Genomic DNA, 7,586 nt, shown 5'->3' with positions numbered 1-7,586 from the left:
AAAGCCCCTATTTAACAGAAGTAGAGCACAAACACTGAACAATTAAAGGTATTGTTGTCTGGATGGTGGACTCGACAGTAAACTAGGCACCCAGAAAAAGTGTTCATTCCCACTGACACAAAGTAGCGCAGAATTGTGAAGTGTATTTTTAAATATTCAACCCCTTTTAATGACACTCTTAAGGAAAATCTAGTGTAACCAACCACCTTCAGAAGTCACCTTATTCCACTTGTTGTCATTCAATTTCAGTGTAAATCCAGATTTTCTGTTAAGGCCTCAGAGGACAACTGCTAGTCATGCTCTGCACAAATCTAGCTTTTCTTGGAGAGTGGCAAGAAACAAGCCATTGGTGAAGTAGCCCTGATTGCAGTTTGCCAAATGACATGTAGAGGAAACAACAAACATGTCGAACATTGTGCTCTGGAGAGAAAATTAACACTTTTTGACCTACATGCAAAACCATGTGTGTAGCAGGGAACTAACTTTGCACGTGACCTTCGAGAGTGAAACATGGAGGTTGCGAGGTCATCCTGAGGGAAGGTTTAATTTTTGTTTGTTATTAGAGGGGATAGAAAAGCTTATTACAGTTAATGGGAAAATAGATGGCGATACAAAGTAATTTCAGGACGACAAACCTAAACATAGAGCCACAGCTACAATGGAATGGTTTATATCAAAGCATAATGATGTGTTAGAAATGCCCAGTCAAAGGCCTAAATCTATCTGAGAATCAGCAAAAGACTTGAAAAATTATTTTCACAGATGCTCTCCATCTCCATCTGGCTGAGCCTGAGCCGTCTTTTCAAAGAGGAACCTACAAATAATCTATGTAAGCTGACATACCCCAGAGGTTTTGCAGTGTTATTACAGAAAAAGATGGTTTTAAAAAGACTTGAATCACAGGCCATAAACAGAAAGACGAGATGCAGCATTCGGATCTTTCTAGAACACAAAGATCCAAAGATCTTTGTGTTCTAGAATTGCGCCGCTCAAGGTGGCAGCAGGTTGGAATAGCTCTGTTACTTTTGATTCTGATTTATTCTTTTTTGGGAACTATTCCTCTTGTGGTGGATACAGTTGATTTTTTTTTTTTTTTGGACAACTGTCCTCTCCGGTGTCAGATGCTGTGCAGCTTGGAGGATTATTCTTAATACTTTCTACTTTTGGACATTTGTTATGATGCATTGCCATGGCAACGGGGTTGTTTCTTATAACCGGGAGCAGCTGATTAATATCTCAAAAGCTCAAATAATAGTTCAACTACAACCCCAAATCCCTGATGAGTTGAAAAGGAGACGCCGTGGATGCAGAGCAGGAGCTAAGAGAAGAGAGAGAAGGACGAAGTTCAAACCATCTCTTCCGTCGATTATGATGGGCAATGTGAGATCATTGGGAAACAAGTTGGATGAACTCCAAGCCCTACAAAGGACCCAGCCAGAGTACCAGGCATGCAGTATTATGTGTTTTACTGAGACATGGCTGCAGGATCATATCCTCGACTCCAGCGTCTCTCTGCCGGGCTTTCTAACCATATGAGCAGACAGAGATTTAAGGAGGAGCGGCAAATGTAAAGGAGGTGGACTGGCAGTACTTGTGAACAACAGATGGTGTAATCCAGGACATGTTACTGTGAAATGTCATCTCTGCAGTCCAGATATTGAACTGTTGGCAGTAAGTTTTCGTCCATATTATTTACCCAAAGAGTTCACCAGTGTTATTTTGGCAACAGTTTATGTTCCACCTTCCGCTGTTGCCGACACTGCATGTGATGCCATCAGCTCAGTTGTTGCTAAGCTACAGACACAAAACCCCAATGCTTTTGTGGCAATTTCTGGCGATTTTAACCATGCTTCACTCTCTGCTACACTTCCAACGTTTCAACAATTTGTCAGCTGCTCTACCAGAGAAATAAAACATTGGATTTGTTTTATACAAATGTCAAGGACTCATACATCTCTAAAGCAAGACCTCCTCTAGGCAAATCAGATCACAGTCTTGTTTTTCTCTGCTCGAAATATAAGCCCCTTGTTCAGAGGCAACCTGCAATAAAGAGGACTGTGAGAAAATGGTCACAGGAAGCTGAAGAAGCTCTGCAAGGTTGCTTTGAGGCTACAGACTGGGACGCACTGCGCCAGCCACATGGAGAGGACATCAATGCCATGACTGAGTGTGTAACCAACTATATTAACTTCTGTGTGGATAACATCATCCCCACCAGAACTGTGAGATGCTTCCCCAATAACAAACCTTGGATCACCAGTGACCTGAAGGACCTGCTTGACAAGAAAAAAAGAGCCTTCAGAGAGGGAGATAGAGAATTATTGAGGAGTTTACAGAAGCAACTTAAAGTCAAGATAAGAGACAGCAAGGAGGTGTACAAGAAGAAGCTGGAGAGCAAGCTCCAGCAAAACAATATCAGAGATGTGTGGTCAGGGATGAAGAAGATCACAGGCTTCAAGCAGAAGGATGATCAGACCGATGGAGGTCTGGACAGAGCCAATGAACTGAACTTATTCTTCAATAGGTTCAGTTCAGAAACCAGCTTCGCATCCTCCTCTCCTGCTCACAGCCAAACAGACATTCCATCTTCCTTTGACCCACAGGACCCACAGCTGTCCAGTAACACCTCAAATGTTTTATCTTCCACCTCAGCCCTAGACCCTTCTGCTTCTACATGTTTGCCTTCAACCATATCAGAAGATGCTGATGCTTCCTTTGCTTCCCCCTTCCACCAGTGTGTCTCAAGAAGTCAAGTGAAGATGCAACTGGAGAGACTGAATCGGAATAAGGCAGCAGGTCCAGATCATGTCAGCCCTAGAGTCCTGAAGGCCTGTGCAGAGCAGCTCTGTGGGATTCTGCAGCACCTCTTCAACCTTAGCCTGGCCCAGAAGAAGGTTCCGGTGTTGTGGAAGACCTCCTGTCTTGTTCCGGTACCAAAGAAAACTCACCCATCAGTCCTCAATGACTATAGACCTGTTGCCCTGACATCTCACATCATGAAGGTCCTAGAGAGACTCCTGTTGGCCCACCTGAGTAAGCAAACAGTAAACCATCAGGACGCCCTTCAGTTTGCTTATTGCTGTGGAGTTGGAGTTAAACATGCCATCATACACCTGCTTCAACAAACCCACTGTCATCTGGACAAAGCCAGTAGCACTGTGAGGATCATGTTCTTTGATTTCTCCAGTGCATTTAATACAATCCAACCTGATTTGCTTTGTCAGAAACTCCAGAAGACTCAGGTGGAGCCCTCAAAAATATCCTGGATCAAAGACTACCTGACAAACAGACCACAGTTTGTGAGACTGAAGGGTTGTGAGTCTAACCAGGTAGTCAGCAGCACAGGAGCACCACAGGGGACTGTACTCTCACCATTCCTCTTCACTCTGTACACCTCAGACTTCCAGTACAAGACAGACTCCTGTCATCTGCAGAAATACTCGGATGATTCTGCAGTTGTGGGGTGGATCAGAGATGGACAAGAAGCTGAGTACAGGAAGGTGGTGGACCGCTTTGTGGCATGGTGTGGAAACAATCATCTCATTTTGAATGTGACTAAAACAAAGGAGATGATTGTAGGTTTTAAGAGAAACAGGAATAAGTCAAAAACTATTTCCATCATGGGAGAAGAGGTGGAGGTGGTGGTGGAGTATAAATACCTCGGTGTTCACCTGGACAACAGACTAGAGTGGAGATGCAACTGTGAAGCCGTCTACAAGAAGGGACAGAGCAGACTGTACTTCTTGAGGAAGCTCAGGTCCTTTGGTGTTTGCAGCAAGATGCTGCATATCTTCTATAAGTCTGTTGTGGAAAGTGTGATCTCTTCTACCATCATCTGCTGGGGAAGCAGCATCAGAGCCAGGGACTTAAAAAAGCTCAACAAGCTGATAAAGAAGGCTGGCTCTGTTCTGGGGACTCCTCTGGAACCTCTGGAGATCATTGTGGAAAGACGGATTCTTCATAAAATGAAGAACATTATGGAGAACCCTGAGCATCCTCTTCATGAGACTGTCCTACAACAACAGAGTGTCTTCAGTCAGAGGCTTCTTCAGATCTGCTGTAAGACGGAGCGCTACAGGAGATCCTTCCTGCTCACAGCCATCAGCATCTACAACGGCTCTTTGAGGAAACCTTCATAATATGAGCTAAAACAATATTTAATTTCCCTTTGGGATTAATAAAGTATTTTTGAATTGAATTGTATAATATACTGAAGTTTGTGATTACAGTATGACAAAAAGTATAAAAGCTCAAGAACTATCAATACTTTTGCGAGACAGTTATTTGTTTTCAGGTTTAAAGGTTTCTAATAATTGTAATTAGGGAAAAAAATAACAACAACTTAAAACAAATCAGAGATTTAAGAGACCATTAGAGAAGTAGATCTAAAGCAATAACTTCATGATACTAGCAGGCAGGGACGTGCACAGATAGACAGAATTTTTAAGGCCTATAATACCAGTGCCCCACGTTTTGAAATCCCCCCCTATGCCAACACACACAAGTGTCCCGACTCGTGTGTCTCTCAACGGAGACGGGCTGCGAGCAGAGCGGAGAGTAGGACCTGCGCTGGTCCAGCTTACCTCTTCTCTCCTCCCCTCCCCTGTCAGATAGAGCCCTGCCCTGCCGACACGCCGTCTAACCATCCAGGAAACAAAGAAAACGAATATACTTGCTTCCTAAACTTCAGATGAAAAAGTTAAAACTTCACTTGCCACCATTTTATCTAAACAGAACAGGCCACTCAATGGCATACCTTTACCCGCTATGTCTTCTATGGCGCCACCATGCGCCAGGTGAATGTCTACGATTTAACTCTTAGATTAAATTAGATTTGAATATATTTTTTTCTTCTATCTCATAGATGTCGGTATTACATTTGCTATTATGGTCCATGATGACTTCTGTTTGACTCATGTTTTTTTTTTTATTGCAAATACGGCCAAATGAGTTGGTTGGGGCCTGCCATAGCAATGCAAGGAGGCATTGCATGCAGGCACCTATTGTTATTCACCTCTAAACTGGACTCTTTATTTATTATTTTTCTTCAGTCTCCGTTAATGCGGCCCGAACCGTAGCGCGCACCCCCACAATATATATATCAAAACGTCCAGGGAGGTGTGCAGAAGTATAGATGATCTTCTTATGATCATATTCTCTGATGTTGGTTTCATTTTAACTATAAAGATTTTATAACTCATTTTCTAGGTATAGTTGATTCATGCTGTAGAATGGTCACTGGTTACTCACATTTCTGAAGATAACTCATTTAGTGTGACCTACCTGGTAAATTTGGCAATGTAACCTGCTTTGCTACAACATAAGGTTATTTGGTGCAGAAGACATTTTGTGATAAAAGTACAGAATGATATAGTCAAGACAAACATGTTGTGCTCAGTGTGTAAAAAGAAAAAAAATGAACGATAACGTAAGTTTCAAATTTGACTCAGGAAGTTCAGGTTGTGAATCAGTTATCTAACTTTAAATGAGTCTATGATAATTTTGTTGCCTTATTAATCTTAAGAATTTTGTCAAATGCATTCTTGTTTTGAGTTCTTTTTCCTGGGTGGTAATTTCCCTTCAACCCACAGGACAGTTTGTTTTGGGGGTTCTTAGTAATACATATAAATTATGTTGATGTGCCTGTAATAAATCTCACACTACAAAGGCAACCGACAGCTCCATGTGCTTTTTTTCCACTTGAGCACTTGCCCCCCAAAATGTCTGTGCAGGCCACTGCTAGCAGGTGTATTTGCCTTAAATCCTATCACCTCTTCTATTCAGTCAAACATATTTTCTTTGATTTTTATTTACAATTTACATTGTCTGGGTTCCAATGCCAAAACTTTCTGAAATCAAGGGCTCACCTCTCTTCTAATTTGCATTAATTTGGGAGGAGGAATTTAATTATCTTTGGGTCTCATTCTACAATGACTGCAACATTGACCCTATAAGTTCTAAAGAATGTTGTCCCTTAACTGGGTTAAAGGAACTGAGCCAAAATGTAAAACTCTCCTTTTGTTCAAGCCTTCACCTCTGGCAGCAAACTACAGTGAAAGAGCAAAGTTGCAAAAATAAATGGCTAAAATTGAATTTATTCTGTTGGGTTCTGGGTGGGCTTACTAGCCGACACTAGATGAGAACTTTATGGTTGCAGAGCTGCAAGGATCCAGTTTGTTATGAAAGTGCTTTGCATGCCACAGCAGCAGAGCTATGTGGCACTCATGACTATGTAATGAACTTAGTGACATCACATTTCCAGCTGAAAAGTACTGGGGCTACAGGACAAAATGTGTGTCATCAAACTGAAACTGTACCACGCTAATATGAAGTTTGCAAGTCTTTTTCTCATTGTTTAAATATTCATTTAAAAAATCTATCATCCATCTATTTTAAATATCCCCTTGTTACTCTTGCAGGTGCAGTGTTGCGTGGGGCCTGGTGCCTATCTCCAGAAGTCATTGGGTGAGAGGTGGGGTACACCCCAGACAGGGCTGCCAGTCCATCACAGTCAGTATAAAAATAACAGTAAACTGCATCCTTGCTGTTTTTAAATTAATGTGTGATTGAAGTTAAAATCTGAGGCTAACAGCCCATTTTATCTGAGTTAGCACACATACGTAAAGGGCAGAGGGACAGTGACAAACAGTACCTTGCACAACTATACATACCCTTGAACTTTTTCCCATTTTGTCACGCTGCAAACACAAACTTTAATTATTTTTATTGGAACATTATGTGATAGAACAACACAAAGTTGCACATTACTGTGAAGTGGGAGGAAAATAAAGTTTTTCGTACTCGTCTTCCGCTTTATCCGGGACCGGGTCGCGGGGCAGCAGACTCAGCAGAGACTCCCAGACGTCCCTCTCCCCAGACACCTCCTCCAGCTCCTCCAGGTGGACCCCAAGGCGTTCCCAGGCCAGCTGAGAGACATAGTCCCTCCAGCGTGTCCTGGGCCGTCCCCTGGGCCTCCTACCAGTGGGACGTGCCTGGAACACCTCCCGAGGAAGGTGTCCATGGGGCATCCGGTATAGATGCCCAAGCCACCTCAACTGGCTCCTCTCGATGTGGAGGAGCAGCGGCTCTACTCCGAGCCCCTCCCGGATGGCCGAGCTCCTCACCCTGTCTCTAAGGGACTTCCCGGCCACCCTACGGAGGAAGCTCATTTCAGCCGCTTGTATCCGGGATCTCGTTCTTTCGGTCATGACCCAAAGTTCATGGCCATAGGTGAGGGTAGGCCGACCGGCACAGCGCCCCCATTACTGCGGCAGCCGCACCGATTCGTCTGTTGCTCTCCCGCTCCATACTTCCCTCACTCATGAACAAGACCCTGAGATACTTGAACTTCTCCAGTTGAGGCTGGAACTCCCCTCCAACCTGAAGGACAAGCCACCCTTTTCCGGTCGAGAACCATGGCCTCGGACTTGGAGGAGCTGATTTTCATCCCAGCCGCTTCACACTCGGCTGCGAACCGCCCCAGCGCATGCTGTAGGTCTTGGCTAGAGGGGGCCAGCAGGACTACGTCATCTGCAAAAAGAAGAAACGAAATCCTCTGGTCCCCAAACCAGACCCCCTCCGGCCCT

Source organism: Girardinichthys multiradiatus, chromosome 19 (genome assembly GCF_021462225.1).
Source record: "Girardinichthys multiradiatus isolate DD_20200921_A chromosome 19, DD_fGirMul_XY1, whole genome shotgun sequence".
NCBI lineage: Eukaryota > Metazoa > Chordata > Actinopteri > Cyprinodontiformes > Goodeidae > Girardinichthys > Girardinichthys multiradiatus.
Note: the sequence above shows the minus strand (reverse complement) of the source record.